The sequence below is a fragment of the Pongo abelii genome, chromosome 7 (assembly GCF_028885655.2).
Source record: "Pongo abelii isolate AG06213 chromosome 7, NHGRI_mPonAbe1-v2.0_pri, whole genome shotgun sequence".
Taxonomy (NCBI): Eukaryota; Metazoa; Chordata; class Mammalia; order Primates; family Hominidae; genus Pongo; species Pongo abelii.
Genome location: NC_071992.2, coordinates 61,858,376 through 61,875,620, shown reverse-complemented (window position 1 = coordinate 61,875,620; position 17,245 = coordinate 61,858,376). Strand labels below are relative to the sequence as shown.

The 17,245-nt window shown below is 41.1% G+C and overlaps 1 protein-coding gene across 10 annotated transcripts in view; it reads right to left on the bottom strand.

The window, feature by feature from the left end:
• The window catches only part of SPIDR (scaffold protein involved in DNA repair), a 486,770-nt gene that overhangs the window by 435,568 nt on the left and 33,957 nt on the right, over window positions 1–17,245 (bottom strand). The window lies entirely within an intron of this gene.

Genomic DNA, 17,245 nt, shown 5'->3' with positions numbered 1-17,245 from the left:
GAAGGGAAATGAGATGACCCAGTGATAGTGAAAGGGGAAGAAGGTTCGTGCAAAGAAAAGGAACCATCTGACAAACTCCTTGTCCTGGCATCTTTTAAGCTAAAGTTCAGCTATACAAGAAGGGAGATGATGAAAAGATAAAATATAATTTCTGGCACAGATGCAACAATTGATATTGGTACCCACAGTTACTCATTTTCATAAAGAGAATAAAAACCCGAAAATGCTATACTAAGATAATGAACAGATACAGTATATAATACATGAGTTATAATATAAAATAACAGTAAAAAAATACAGACTCCTCAATAAAATCTCCAACCTTTTCTTTTTACCATAAGAACACACTGGAATATAGACTTCAGTACAATGTTTCTATAATTAAATCTTTAAAATATAATCATACAAAAAGCTTGACTAAGAACTCCAGAATTCCCTTTATAAGCACTAAATTTTATCAGTTTTTATATAAACATATATGAGAGGTTTCTAAAATATATGATGATCAGAATTAAACTCTTTCAACTATATGTAAATTATATGCAATCAGAGGATTCTGGGAAGATGGTGGAGTAGGAAGCACCACGAATGTGTTGCTCCACCTAGACGATCATTGCATTGGCAGAATCTGTTCTATTTAACTATTTTGAAACTCTGGAATCTACTGAAGGCTTGTTAACGTCCAGGGGAAGGCCTGAATATAATTTTAATCACTTGCAGGTATTAGCACAGTAGCAGCTAACCATTTGCCACCCTCAGCCCTAAGGCAGGCAGTTGTGCTTGCATTCCAAGGAGCAGCTTGCGTGCAGCTTACAGGAACCAAGGACAGGCAAAAAGGACCCTCTCTTCCAAATACAGGGGATGTGTGCCCTGATCACTGAACGCTACTTCTGATCACAGAAATGGGACAAAGAGGTGGACACACATTGTTGCTTCATCTCCATTCATTGTTACAAGCCCTCTCCCACCCCCACCCCCACCCCCACCCCCAACCACAAAGTAACTGCTGGGGATTTAAAGGATTTAGTTTTTCTCTTTTTCCCTTTTGGGAGTCAGATGTTAAAGACTAGGGCATTTAAAAACAACTGTATATAAGGGAAGAATTAGAAACTTCCTGCACATTCCTGGAAAAAAACTCAGGCTTAGAAAAGACTCAGAGAATCTTAAGTTTACACCTCAGGCTGATCCTTCACATTAAGACAAGCCTAAAACAATAAAAATAAACAAAAACAATAACATTAAAAAAAAAACAAAAAACAGCAGGCCGGGTGTGGTAGCTCATGCCTATAATCTCAGCACTTTGGGAGGCTGAGGTGGGCAGATCACCTGAGGTCAGGAGTTTGAGACGAGCTTGGGCAACATGGCGAAACCCTATCTCTACTAAAAAGCACAAAAATTAGCTGGGCATGGTGGCACACACCTGTAATCCCAGCTACTTGGGAGGCTGAGGCAGGAGAATCGGCTGAACCCAGGAGGTGGAGGTTGCAGTGAGCCGAGATCACACCACTACACTCCAGCCTGGGCAACAGAGTGAGACTCTGCCTCAAAAAAAACAAAACAAAACAAAACAAAAAAAAACAAACAGCAAATGCTGGGGAAGAGGGAGAATCTAATTTCCAGACTTACCACATCATTATATTCAAATGCCCTGTTTTCAACAAAAAATAACAAGATATACAGGAAAGTATGACACATTCAAAAGAAAAAAAAATAAAACAACACAACTGTCCTTGAAAAAGACCTGATGGCAGATCTTCCAGAGAAAGACTTTATGACAACTGTTTTAAAGTTGTTCAAAGTACTAGGCCGGGCACAGTGGCTCATGACTGTAATCCCAGCACTATGGAAGGCCAAGGCAGGAAGATCACCTGAGGTCTGCAGTTTGAGACCAGCCTGGCCAACATGGCGAAACCCCGTCTCTACTAAAAATACAAAAATTAGCCGGGCATGGTGGCACACGCCTGTAATCTCAGCCACTAGGGAGGCTGAGGCACGAGAACCGCTTGAACCTGGGAGGCGGACGTTGTAGCGAGTTGAGACTGCGCCACTGCACTCCAGCTGGGTGACAGAGTGAGACTCTGTCTCAAAAAAAAAAAAAAAAAAAAAAAAAAAAGAAAAAGAAATGAGAAAAGAGGCCGGGTGCGGTGGCTCACACCTGTAATCCCAGCATTTTGGGAGGCTGAGGTGGCTGGATCACCTGAGGTCAGGAGTTCAAGTCCAGCCAGGCCAACATTGTGAAACCCCATCTCTACTAAAAATACAAAAATGAGCCAGGCGTGGTGGCACATGCCTGTAATCCCAGCCTCAGGAGGCTGAGGCAGGATAACTGCTTGAACCCAGGAGGCAGAGGTTGCAGTGAGCCAATATCATGCCACTGCACTCCAGCCTGGGCGATAGAGACTCCATCAAAAAGAAAAAAAGAAATAAGAAAGGAATTTAAACATTTCATGAAAAAAATCAAGTAAACACAAAAGAAGACAGTAATGCAGGAAATGAGGGCCCCCACAAAAAGCAGTAAGTTATATAAACAACAAACAACAAAATGACAGAAATCCTTCTGTACAAATAATTTAAATTCAAATGGATTAAACTCTCCAATCAAAAGACAAGAGATTGACAGAATGGAGAAGGAGGATTCAACCATATGTTGCCTATACTAGACTTAATTGACAGGCACAAACAGTTTGAAAATTAAAAGACAGAAAAAGACATTCCATGCAAATACTAACCAGAACAGAGTAGAGGTGGCTATACTAACATCAGAGAAAACAGTCTAAATCAAAAAAGGTTACAAGAGACAAAGGACACTATATATGAATACATGATTGGATACAACAAGAAGACAAAAATTATAAACATTTATGCACCAATTAAAAGACCTCAAAAATACATGAAGGAAAAACGGACAGAATTGAAGGGAGAAACAGACCTTTCTAAATAACAGATGATTAAATCAATACTCTACTTTCAATAGTGGATAGAATAACCAGATTGAAGATAAGTAAGGAAACAGAGGACCTCAGGCAATAACGAACTAGATCTGACAGACATATACACAACACTGTACCCAAAAATAGCATACATATTCTTCTCAAGTGAATATAGAACATTTTCCAGGATAGACCATATGTTGGGTCACAAATTAAGTAAAAAATGTGGTATAAACATACAATGGAATATTATTCAGCCTTTAAAAAGAAGGAAATTCTAGCCGGGCTTGGTGGCTCATGCCTATAATCCCAGCACTTTGTGAGGCTGAGGTGGGCGGATCACTTGAGGTCAGGAGTTCAAGACCAGCCTGGCCAACATAGTGAAGCCCTATCTCTAGTAAAAATACAAAAATTAGCTAGGCGTGGTGGCGTGTGCCTATAATCCCAGCTACTAGGAGGCCGAGGCACAACAATCACTTGAACCCAGGAGGCGGAGGTTGCAGTGACTCAAGATCGCACCACTGCACTCCAGCCTGGGCAACAGAGTGAGACTCCATCTCAAAAAATAAAAATAAAAACTACTAACAACACGGATTAACCTTAAGGATATTATGCTAAGTGAAATACACCAGTCACAGAAAAACAAATACTATATGATTCTATTCATATGAGGTAATTACAGTAGTCAAAATCATACACAAAGTAGAATGGTGGTTGCCAGGAGCTAGGGAAAGACAGAAGGAGGAGTTACTGTTTAATGAGTACAGAATTTCAATTTTACAAGATGAAAAGAGTTCTGGAGATAGATGGTGGTGATGGTAGTTACACAACATTATGAAGATATTCAATACCACTGAATTGCACATTTTAAAATGGTCAAAATAGTAAATTTTATGTTATGTGTATTTTACAATGTAAAACACTGGGAAAAAAGATGAAAACAATGGGCAGTTCTTAGGCATTAAATATTAGTACACATCTAGTCATATCATTTTATTCTAACTAATAAAACTGATTAAAAGCAAAACTGAATTATTTTCAAAAATTTATATAAATAAAAATACAAAAAATTATATATATGCACATTAAATTTAGAAATGTTTTTAAAGGTTTGTCAGATCACTTTCTGCAAGATTATAATACACTCCCATGTAATACAAAATTTTGTTTATTCCTGTTTTTTTAAACTTTTCCATAATTCCATCTTCTATGAGTTACTGAATCATTTTTCCTACCCGTACTGATAAGAATACAAACAAAATATCTGTTTCATAAAAATGAATCCATATTTCAAATTTGAAAGCCACATTTACTTTTCCTTTAAAACTACATGAACTACTTTCAGATCTCTTATCTGTGCCAGCCAGCTTCTGTTGTTTACTTTCTCACAAATGTGCCTGAGTCTCACTCACATTACTTTACATTCATTATGTCTATTAGCCTGTATTTGCATAGGAGTCACTACATAAAGTATATGAGAATTACATAACAAAGTTCACCTAAATCCAATTTCCTTCACACTTCCTGAAAAATTAGGTTATGAGAATTCACTGCTATGTCTCTGCTGCCCTCTGTAGGTATGGTGTCTTAGTCCACTTTGCTTTGCTTTAACAGAATACCACAAGATAGGTAACTTACAAAGAAAAGAAGTTTATTTCTCATAGTTATGGAGGCTGAAAATTCCATTACCAAGGTGCTGACTCCTGGTAAGGACCTCTGTCCTACACCTTCCCATGGCAGAAAGCAGAAAGACAAGTGAAGGTGAGAGCAAGGGACAGAAAATTTTTATAACAACACATTCTTGTGGTAACAAACCCACTACTGTGATAATGATATTAATCTATTAATGAGGGCAAGGCCCTCATGGCCTAATCCTAATACAGGAACCATTAAAAGTTCTTTTAATATATACCATTCGTTTAATATATACCATTCCCACATTGGTATAAAGATATACCTAAGACTGGGTAATTTATAAAAGAAGAGGTTTAACTAGCTCACAGTTCTGCAGGCTGTACAGGAAGCATGGTGGCATATGCTTCTGGGGACGCCTCAGGGAGCATTCACTCACGGTGGAAGGCAAAGTGGGTGCAGGCACTTCACATGGTGAAAGCAGGGGGAGGGGGGAGCAGACACTTCATATGGTGAAAGCAAGAGAGCAAAGAGGGCAGTACTACACACTTTTACGTATTTATTTATTTTAATTTTTTTAAATAGAGATGAGGTCTTGCTATGTTAGCCAGGTCGGTCTCAAACTCCTGGGCTCAACTGATCCTCCCATCTTGGCCTCCCAAAGTGCTGGGGTTACAGGCAGGAGACAAAGTGCCTGGCCGCTACACACTGTTAAATTATCAGCTTATATAAGAACTCACTCACTATTGTGAGGACAGTACCAAGGGGTATGGTGCTAAACCATTCATGAGAAATCCACTCCCATAAGCCAGTCACCTTCCACCAGGCCCCATTTCCAACAATGGAAATTACAATTCAACATGAGATTTGGGTGGGGACATAGACCCAAACTATATTAGTCCCATATTTTAATATTGTCACCATGGTAATTAAATTTCAACAAGAGTTTTGGAGAGCACATTCAAACCATAGCAAATGCTTCCTGGAAGACACCAATAAAATAAATCATAAAAACCCAGACAAGAATACAAAGTACTATCAACTTAATATGGAAAGACTTATCAGTAATCAAATACATCTATTAAATGACCTAAAAGAAAATACCGCAGGCCGGGTGCGGTGGCTCACACCTGTAATCTCAGAACTTTGGGAGGCCGAGGTGGGTGGATCACCTGAGGTCAGGAGTTCAAGACCAGCCTGGCCAATAGGGTGAAACCCTGTCTCTACTAAAACTACAAAAATTAGTTGGGCATGGTGACGGGCGCCTGTAATCCAAGCTACCATATCATCCTTGATGAACAAGGACGTGAAAATCACCAATATACTAGTAAACTGAATTCAACAGCACATTAAAAGGATCATTCACCATGATCAAGCGGGATTTACCCTGGGGATGCAAGAATGGTTCAACATATGCAAATAAATAAACGTGATACACCACGTTAACAGAATGGAACACAAAATCCATATGATCATCTCAATAGATATGGAAAGGGGTGGAGCCAAGATGGCTGAATAGGAACAGCTCCAGTCTACAGCTCCCAGCGTGGGCGATGCAGAAGACGGGTGATTTCTGCATTTCCAACTGAGGTATTGGGTTCATCTCACTGGGGAGTGTTGGATAGAGGGTGCAGCACAGTGGGTGCAGTGCACCCAGCGTGAGCCAAAGGAGGGCGAGGCATCACCTCACCCGAGAAGCACAAGGGGTCAGGGAATTCCCTTTCCTAGTCAGAGAAAGGGGTGACAGACAGCACCTGGAAAATCGGGTCACTCCACCCTAATACTAAGCTTTTCCAACAGTCTTACCAAACGGCACACCAGGAGATTATATCCCGTGCCTGGTTCGGAGGGTCCTACGCCCACGGAGCCTTGCTCATTGCTAGCACAGCACTCTGAGATCAAACTGCAAGGCACCAGCCAGGATGGGGGAGGGGCACCCACCATTGCCAAGGCTTGAGTAGATAAACAAAGCCACGGGGAAGCTGGAACTGGATGGAGCGCACCACAGCTCAAGGAGGCCTGCCTACCTCTGTAGACTGCACCTCTGGGGGCAGGGCATAAGCAAACAAAACACAGCAGAAATCTCTGCAGAATTAAAATGTACCTGTCTGACAGCTTTGAAGAGAGTAGTGGTTCTCCCAGCACGCAGCTGGAGATCTGAGAACGGACAGACTGCCTCCTCAAGTGGGTCCCTGACCGCAGAGTAGCCGAACTGGGAGGGACCCCCCAGTAGGAGCAGACTGACACCTCACATAGCCAGGTACTCCTCTGAGACAAAACTTCCAGAGGAATGATCAGGCAGCAACATTTGCTGTAAACCAATATTGGCTGTTCTGCAGCCTCTGCTGTTCATACCCAGGCAAACAAGGTCCGGAATGGACCTCCACCAAACTCCAACAGACCTGCAGCTGAGGGTCCTGACTGTTAGAAGGAAAACTAACAAACACAAAGGACATGCAAACCGAAACCCCATCTGTACGTCACCATCATCAAAGACCAAAGGTAGATAAAACCACAAAGATGGAGAAAAAACAGAGCAGAAAAACTGGAAACTCTAAAAATAACAGTGCCTCTCCTCCTCCAAAGGAACGCAGCTCCTCACCAACAACGGAACAAAGCTGGATGCAGAATGACTTTGACGAGAGAAGAAGGCTTCAGACGATCAAACTACTCTGAGCTAAAGGAGGAAGTTCGAACCCATGGCAAAGAAGTTAAAAACCTTGAAAAAAAATTAGACAAATGGCTAACTAGAATAACCAATGCAGAGAAGTCCTTAAAGGACCTCATGGAGCTGAAAACCACAGCACGAGAACTATGTGATGAATTCACAAGCCTCAGTAGCCGATTCGATCAACTGGAAGAAAGGGTATCAGTGATGGAACATGAAATGAATTAAATGAAGCGAAAAGAGAAGTTTAGAGAAAAAAGAATAAAAAGAAATGAACAAAGCCTCGAAGAAATATGGGACTATGTGAAAAGACGAAATCTACGTCTGATTGGTGTACCTGAAAGTGACACGGAGAACGGAACCAAGTTGGAAAACACTCTGCAGGATATTATCCAGGAGAACTGCCCCAATCTAGCAAGGCAGGTCAACATTCAAATTCAGGAAATACAGAGAATGCCACAAAGATACTCATAGAGAAGAGCAACTCCAAAACACATAATTGTCAGATTCACCAAAGTTGAAATGAAGGAAAAAATGTTAAGGGCAGCCAGAGAGAAAGGTTGGGTTACCCACAAAGGGAAGCCCATCAGACTAACAGCGGATCTCTCGGCAGAAACTCTACAAGCCAGAAGAGAATGGGGGCCAATATTCAACATTCTTAAAGAAAACAATTTTCAACCCAGAATTTCATATCCAGCCAAACTAAGCTTCATGAGTGAAGGAGAAATAAAATCCTTTACAGACAAGCAAATGCTGAGAGATTTTGTCACCATCAGGCCTGCCCTAAAAGACCTCCTGAAGGAAGCACTAAACATGCAAAGAACAACCAGTACCAGCCACTGCAAAAACATGTCAAATTGCAAAGACCATAGAGGCTAGGAAGAAACTGCATCAACTAACGAGCAAAATAACCAGCTAACATCATAATGACAGGATCAAATTCACATATAACAATATTAACCTTAAATGTAAATGGGCTAAATGCTCCAATTAAAAGGCACAGACTGGCAAACTGGATAAAGAGTCAAGACCCATCATTGTGCTGTATTCAGGAAACCCATCTCACGTGCAGAGACACACACAGGCTCAAAATAAAGGATGGAGGAAGATCTACAAGGAAATGGAAAACAAAAAAAGGCAGGGGTTGTAATCCTAGTCTCTGATAAAACAGACTTTCAGCCAACAAAGATCAAAAGAGACAAAGAAGGCCACTTCATAATGGTAAAGGGATCATTCAACAAGAAGAGCTAACTATCCTAAATATATATGCACCCAATACAGGAGCACCCAGATTCATAAAGCAAGTCCTTAGATACCTACAAAGAGACTTAGACTCCCACACAATAATAATGGGAGACTTTAACACCCCATTGTCAACATTAGACAGATCAACAAGACAGAAAGTTAACAAGGATAACCAGGCATTGAACTTAGCTCTGCACCAAGCGGACCTAATAGACATCTACAGAACTCTCCACCCCAAATCAACAGAATATACATTCTTCTCAGCACCACACCACACCTATTCCAAACTGACCACATATTTGGAAGTAAAGCACTCCTCAGCAAATGTAACAGAACAGAAATTATAACAAACTGTCTCTCAGACCACAGTGCAATCAAACTAGAACTCAGGATTAAGAAACTCACTCAAAACTGCTCAACCACATGGAAACTGAACAACCTGCTCCTGAATGACTACTGGGTACATAACGAAATGAAAGCAGAAATAAAGATGTTCTTTGAAACCAATGAGAACAAACACACAACATAACAGAATCTCTGGGACACATTCAAAGCAGTGTGTAGAGGGAAATTTATAGCACTAAGTGGCCACAAGAGAAAGCAGGAAAGATCTAAAACTGACACCCTAACATCACAATTAAAAGAACTAGAGAAGCAAGAGCAAACACATTCAAAAGCTAGCAGAAGGCAAGAAATAAGATCAGAGCAGAACTGAAAGAAATAGACACACAAAAACCCTTCAAAAAAATCAATGAATCCAGGAGCTGGTTTTTGAAAAGATCAACAAAACTGATAGACTGCTAGCAAGACTAATAAAGAAGAAAAGAGAGAAGAATCAAATAGATCCAATAAAAAATGATAAAGCGGACATCACCACTGATCCCACAGAAATACAAACTATCATCAGAGAATACTATAAACGCCTCTACGCAAATAAACTAGAAAATCTAGAAGAAATGGGTAAATTCCTCGGCACATACACCCTCCCAAGACTAAACCAGGAAGAAGCTGAATCCCTGAATAGACCAATAACAGGCTTTGAAATTGAGGCAATAATTAATAGCTTACCAACCAAAAAAAGTCCAGGACCAGATAGATTCACAGCCGAATTCTACCAGAGGTACAAGGAGGAGCTGGTACCATTCCTTCTGAAACTATTCCAATCAACAGAAACAGAGGGAATCCTCCCTAACTCATTTTATGAGGCCAGCATCATCCTGATACCAAAGCCTGGCAGAGACACAACAAAAAAAGACAATTTTAGACCAATATCCCTGAGGAACATCGATGCAAAAGTCCTCAATAAAATACTGGCAAACCGAATCCAGCAGCACATCAAAAAGCTTACCCACTATGATCAAGTGGGCTTCATCCCTGGAATGCAAGGCTGGTACAACATACGCAAATCAATAAACGTAATCCATCACATAAACAGAACCAACGACTAAAACCACATGATTATCTCAATAGATGCAGAAAAGGCCTTTGACAAAATTCAACAACCCTTCATGCTAAAAACTCTCAATAAATTAGGTATTGATGGGACATATCTCAAAATAATAAGAGCTATTTATGACAAACCCACAGCCAATATTACACTGAATGGGCAAAAACTGGAAGCATTCCCTTTGAAAACTGGCACAAGACAGGGATGCCCTCTCTCACCACTCCTACTCAACACAGTGTTGGTAGTTCTGGCCAAGGCAATCAGGCAGGAGAAGGAAATAAAGGGTATTCAATTAGGAAAAGAGGAAGTCAAATTGTCCCTGTTTGCAGATACATGATTGTATATCTAGAAAACACCATCATCTCAGCCCCAAATCTCCTTAAGCTGATAGGCAACTTCAGCAAAGTCTCAGGATACAAAATCAATGTGCAAAAATCACAAGCATCCTTATACACCAATAACAGACAAACAGACAGCCAAATTGTGAGTGAACTCCCATTCACAATTGCTTCAAAGAGAATAAAATACCTAGGAGTACAACTTACAAGAGACGTGAAGGACCTCTTCAAGGGGAACTACAAACCACTGCTAAATGAAATAAAAGAGGATACAAACAAATGGAAGAACATTCCATGCTCATGGGTAGGAAGAGTCAATATCGTGAAAATGGCCACACTGCCCAAGGTAATTTATAGATTCAATGCCATCCCCATCAAGCTACCAATGACTTTCTTCACAGAATTGGAAAAAACTCCTTTCAAGTTCATATGGAACCAAAAAAGAGCCTGCATTACCAAGCTAATCCTAAGCCAAAAGAACAAAGCTGGAGGCATCACGCTACCTGACTTCAAACAATACTACAAGGGTACAGTAACAAAAACACCATGGTACTGGTACCAAAACAGAGATATAAAGCAACGGAACACAACAGAGCCCTCAGAAATAATGCCGCATATCTAAAACTATCTGATCTTTGACAAACCTGAGAAAAACAAGAAATGGGGAAAGGATTCCCTATTTTACAAATGGTGCTGGGAAAACTGGCTAGCCATATGTAGAAAGCTGAAACCGGATCCCTTCCTTACACCTTATATAAAAATTAATTCAAGATGGATTAAAGACTTACAGGTTAGACCTAAAACCATAAAAACCCTAGAAGAAAATCTAAGCAATACCATTCAGGACATAGGCATGGGCAAGGACTTCATGTGTAAAACACCAAAAGCAATGGCAACAAAAGCCAAAATTGACAAATGGGATCTAATTAAACTAAAGAGCTTCTGCACAGCAAAAGAAACTACCATCAGAGTGAACAGGCAACCTACAGAATGGGAGAACATTTTTGTAATCTACTCCTCTGACAAAGGGCTAATATCCAGAATCTACAATGAACTCAAACAAATTTACAAGAAAAAAACAAACAACCCCATCAAAAAGTGGGCGAAGGATATGAACAGACACTTCTCAAAAGAAGACATTTATGCAGCCAAAAGACACATGAAAAAATGCTCATCATCACTGGGCATCAGAGAAATGCCAATTAAAACCATAATGAGATACCATCTCACACCAGTTAGAATGGTGATCATTAAAAAGTCAGGAAACAACAGGTGCTGGAGAGGATGTGGAGAAATAGGAACACTTTTACACTGTTGGTGGGAGTGTAAACTAGTTCAACTATTGTGGAAGTCAGTGTGGCGATTCCTCAGGGATCTAGAACTAGAAATACCATTTGAACCAGCCATCCCATTACTGGGGATATACCCAAAGGATTACAAAATATGCTGCTATAAAGACCCATGCACATGTACGTTTATTGCGGCACTATTCACAATAGCAAAGACTTGGAACCAACCCAAATGTCCAACAATGATAGACTGGATCAAGAAAATGTGGCACATATTCACCATGGAATACCATGCAGCCATAAAAAATGATGAGTTCATGTCCTTTGTAGGGACATGGATGAAGCTGGAAACCATCATTCTCAGCAAACTATTGCAAGGACAAATAATCAAACACTGCATGTTCTCATTCATAGGTGGGAATTGAACAATGAGAACACTTGGACACAGGAAGGGGAACATCACACACTGGGGCCTGTCGTGGGGTGGGGGAGGGGGGAGGGATAGCATTAGGGGATATACCTAATGCTAAATGATGAGTTAATGGGTGCAGTACACCAACATGGCACATGTATACATATGTAACAAACCTGCACGTTGTGCACATGTACCCTAAAACTTAAAAGTATAATAATAAAAAAAGTAGATATGGAAAAAGCATGTGATACAACTCAAAATTATTTCATGATAAAAACTGTCAACACATTAGGTATAGAAGGAATATATTGTGTTTATACACAATAAAGGCCATATGTAACAAGCCCACAGCTGCCATGCTCCATGGTAAAAAGGTAAAAGCTTTTCCTCTATGATCAAAAACAAGATAAGAATGCCCGCTCTTGCCACTACTGAGAGGTGATGGCATGCTGGCAGTCCTTACAGCCCTCGCTCGCTCTCGGCGCCTCCTCTGCCTGGGCTCCCACTTTGGCGGCACTTGAGGAGCCCTTCAGCCCACCGCTGCACTGTGGGAGCCCCTTTCTGGGCCGGCCAAGGCCGGAGCCGGCTCCCTCAGTTTGCAGGGAGGTGTAGAGGGAGAGGCGTGAGCGGGAACCGGGGGCTGCATGTGGTGCTTGCGGGCCAGCTGGAGTTCCGGGTGGGCATGGGCTTGGCAGGCCCTGCACTCAGAGCAGCCAGCCAGCCCTGCTGGCTGCGGGCAATGAGGGATTTAGCACCTGGGCCAATGGCTGCAGAGGGTGTACTGGGTCCCCCAGCAGTGCCAGCCCACCAGCGCTGCCCTCGATTTCTCACCGGGCCTTAGCTGCCTCCCCGCGGGGCAGGGCTCGGGACCTGCATCCCTCCAGGCCTGAGCCTCCCACCCTCTCCATGGGCTCCTGTGCGGCCCAAGCCTCCCCGACGATCACCGTCCCCTGCTCCATGGCGCCCAGTCCCATCAACCACCCAAGGGCTGAGGAGTGCGAGTGCATGGCACAGGACTGGCAGGCAGCTCCACCTGCAGCCCCGGTGCGGGATCCACTGGGTGAAGCCAGCTGGGCTCCTGAGTCTGGTGGGGATGTGGAGAGTCTTTATGTCTAGCTCAGGGATTGTAAACACACCAATTGGCACTTTGTATCTAGCTCAAGGTTTGTAAACACACCAATCAGCAACCTGTGTCTAGCTCAGGGTTTGTGAGTACACCAATTGACACTCTGTATCTAGCTGTTCTGGTGGGGCCTTGGGAGAACCTTTGTGTCGATACTCTGTATCTAACTAATCTGATGGGGATGTGGAGAACCTTTGTATGTAGCTCAGGGATTGTAAACGCACCAATCAGCGACCTGTCAAAACACGCCACTCAGTTCCACCAATCAGCAGGATGTGGGTGGGGCCAGATAAGAGAATAAAAGCAGGCTGCCCGAGCCAGCATTGGCAACCCGCTCGGGTCCCCTTCCACACTGTGAAAGCTTTGTTCTTTCACTCTTTGCAATAAATCTTGCTACTGCTCACTCTTTGGGTCCACACTGCTTTTATGAGCTGTAACACTCACCGCGAAGATCTGCAGCTTCACTCCTGAAGCCAGCAAGACCACTAGCCCACCGGGAGGAACAAACAACTCCAGACGCGCTGCCTTAAAAGCTGTAATACTCACCGCGAAGGTCTGCAGCTTCACTCCTGAGCCAGCGAGCCCACGAACCCACCAGAAGGAAGAAACTCCGAACACATCTGAACATCAGAAGGAACAAACTCCAGACGCGCCACCTTAAAAGCTGTAACACTCACCGTGAGGGTCCGCGGCTTCGTTCTTGAAGTCAGTGAGACCAAGAACCCACCAATTCTGGACACACTACTATTCAACATAGTTAGAAGTCCTGGCAAGAGCGATTAGGCAAGAGGAAAAAATAAAGGCATCCATATCAGAGTAAGAAGAGAAATCATGTGTTTGCTGATGTCACGGTCTCACATATAGAAAATGCTAAAAACTTCACCAAAAAACCATTATGTCTGATAAACAAATTCAGTAAAGTTGCAGGATACAAAATCTACAGTGTTTCTTTATGCTAACAATGAAGTACCTGAAAAGGAAATTAAGAACTCAATCCCGTTTACAGTAGCATTGGAAAAAAGCTACTTAGAAGTAAATTTAAGGAGGCAATAGATGTATATACTAGAAAATACAAAACACTGATGAAAGATACAGTAGATGAAACAAACACATGGAAAGCTATCCATATTCATGGAATGCAAGAATATTGTTAAACTATTCATACTTCCCAAAGTGATACTCAGATTCAATGCAATGCCTATCGAAATTCCAATGTCATTCTTCACAGAATAAAACAATCCTAAAACTCTTATGGAACCACAAAAAACCCCAAATAGCCAAAGCAAAAAGAACAAACCTAGAGGCATCACACTATTTGATTTTAAAACCTATTACAAAGCTATTGTAACCAAAACAGCATAGCATAAAAACCAACCAACTAACCAATCAAACAGGGTAGAGAGCCCAGAAGTAAACCCACACATTTGTGGTCAATTATTTACAACAAACGTGCCAAGAATATACAATGGGAAGAGGACAATCCTCAATAAATGGTGCTGGGAAAACAGGTTAACCACATGCAAAAGAAAGAAATTAGACTCTTATCTCACACCATACACCAAAATCAACTAAAAATGGACTAATGACTTAAACATAAAACCTGAAACTGTAAAGCTACTGAAATAAAACATAGGCAAAATGCTCCATAACATTGGTCTAGGCAAAGATTTCTTAAATATTACCCTAAAAGCACTGACAACAAAAGCAAAAACATATGAGATTGCATCTAACTGAAAAGATTATACACAGCAAAGGAAACAATAGAGCAAAAGATGTGCCATGGATTGAGAGAAAATATCTACAAACTATGTATCTGATAAGGGGCTGATACCTAAAATAGATAAAGAACTCAAACAACTCAGTGGCAAGAAAACAAAGAACCCAATTTAAAAATGTGCAGAGGACCTAGACATTGCTCAAAAGATGTACAAATGGCCAACAGATACATATTAAAATGCTCATCATCACCACTCACCAGGGAAATGCAGATTAAAGCCACAATGAGGTATCACCTCACACCTGTTAGAAAGACTATTATCAAAAAGATGAAAGATAACAAGTGTTGGTGAGCGTGTAGCAAAAAGGGAACTTGTACATTGTTGGTGGGAATGTAAATTAACACAGCTATTATGGAGAATAGTATGAAGGTCTCTCAAAAAACTAAAAATAGAACTACCATATAATCTAGTAATCCAACTTCTGGGCCAAAGGATTGAAATCAGTATGCTAAAAAAATATCTGCACTCCCATGTTAATTGCAGTGCTATTCACAATAGCTAAGATTTGGAAGCAATCTAGGTGTCTAGACGAAGGCATAAAGTAAATGTAGTATATATACACAGTGGAATACTATCCAGTCTTAATAAAGAAGGAAATTCTATCATTTGCGACATGAATGAACCTGGAGGACACTACGTTAACTCACATATGCCAGGCACACAAAGACAAATACAGCATGATCTTACTTACATGGGGAATCTAAAAAAGTAGAACTCACAGAATTGGGGTAGAATGTTGGTTACCAGAGGCTGGGAGAGAAAAGTGGATGGAGAAAGGGAAGATGCTGACTAAAGAATACAAAATTTCATTTAGACAGAAGGAATATGCTTTAGTAATCTAATACACAGAATGATGACTATAATAATAGTGCATTGTATTTTACAATTTTTAAAAATTTATAGGCATGCAAAAAAGCAGAAAAATACAACCCATAAGGAGGAGAAAGACACAGAAATGACACAGATAGATTTACCATAACAGCCTTAAAAACAGCTATTATAAATATACTCTGTATGTTCAAAATATAGAAGAAAGTATGTCATGTTAAGAAAAGACATGGACAATATAAAAAGACTTGTATCAAACTTCCAGAAATGAAAAAGACAATGTCAGAGATGACCAATACACTGGATAGTATTAGCTGCAGAATATACTGAAGAATTTTTAAAAAGTTATTAAACTAGAAGATGTAGCAACAGAAACCACCCAAAATGAAATGAAGGGGAAAAAACAATGACAGCAAAAATGAGACATGATGCAACATTAAGCAGCCTAATTAATACACATGTAATTGGAGTCACAGGAGGAAACGAAAAGGGGAGTCAGAAAAAAAATTAAGAAGTAAAAGCCAAAAACTTACCAAATGTGATGAAAACTACAAACTCACATATATGCAGAAAAGAGTTAACATAGTTGGCCTGAAGTAGCTATCCTTAGAAAACCCTGCTTGCAAAGCTGGTCCTTGCCTAGCGTCTGAAAACAGATTTCAGGAGAATCTTCATCATTCCATAAATAATAAATAATGGTGGGTCACTGTGCCTAAACTGTGCAAATAATATGGTTTATACTGAATACCCATTTTTTTTCTGAAGTCTGGAATTTGGGTAGATTCTAGGGAGAGGGTGCCTATGTTACCAGCCCCTAATACAAACCCTGGGCACTGAGTCTCTAATGAGTTCCCTGGTACATAACACTTCACACATGCCGTCTAAACATTTTGCTGAAAGAATTAAGCATATACTGTGTGACTCCACTGGGAGAGGACTCATGGAAGACAGCTGATTTAAATTTGTATGTTTCTGCCCAGGCATGGTGGCTGACACGTGCAATTCCAGCACTTTGGGAGACCAAGGTGGATGGATGCCTTGAACACAAGGGTTCGAGACCAGCCTGGGGAAGATGGCAAAACCCCTTTCTACAAAAAATACAACAATTAGCCAGACGTGGTGGCACATGCCTGTAGGACCAGCTACTCTGGAGGCTGAGGTGAGAGGATCACTTGAGCCCAGGAGATCAAGGCTACAGTGAACTATGATCGCACCATTGCGCTCTTAGCCTGGGTGACACAGCAAGACCCTGTCTCTAAATAAATAAATAAAAACAGATTTCTATCCTTCCAGTGTAATAAACGATGGCCACGAGTATGACTATATGCTAAGTCCTGTGTATCCTCCTAGTCCACTGCTGAACCTGGAGGTGGTCTTGGGGAATCCCCAAAACACCATAGATTCAAAAGGCTTGACAAACACCAACTGAAAAATCATACCAAGGCATATCACAGTCAAATTGCTTAAAACCAGTAATAAAGAGAAAAATCTTAAAAGGTCAAGAATGAGAATAGCTTCAAGCTTATTGACAGCAACTTGAACTAAGATAATG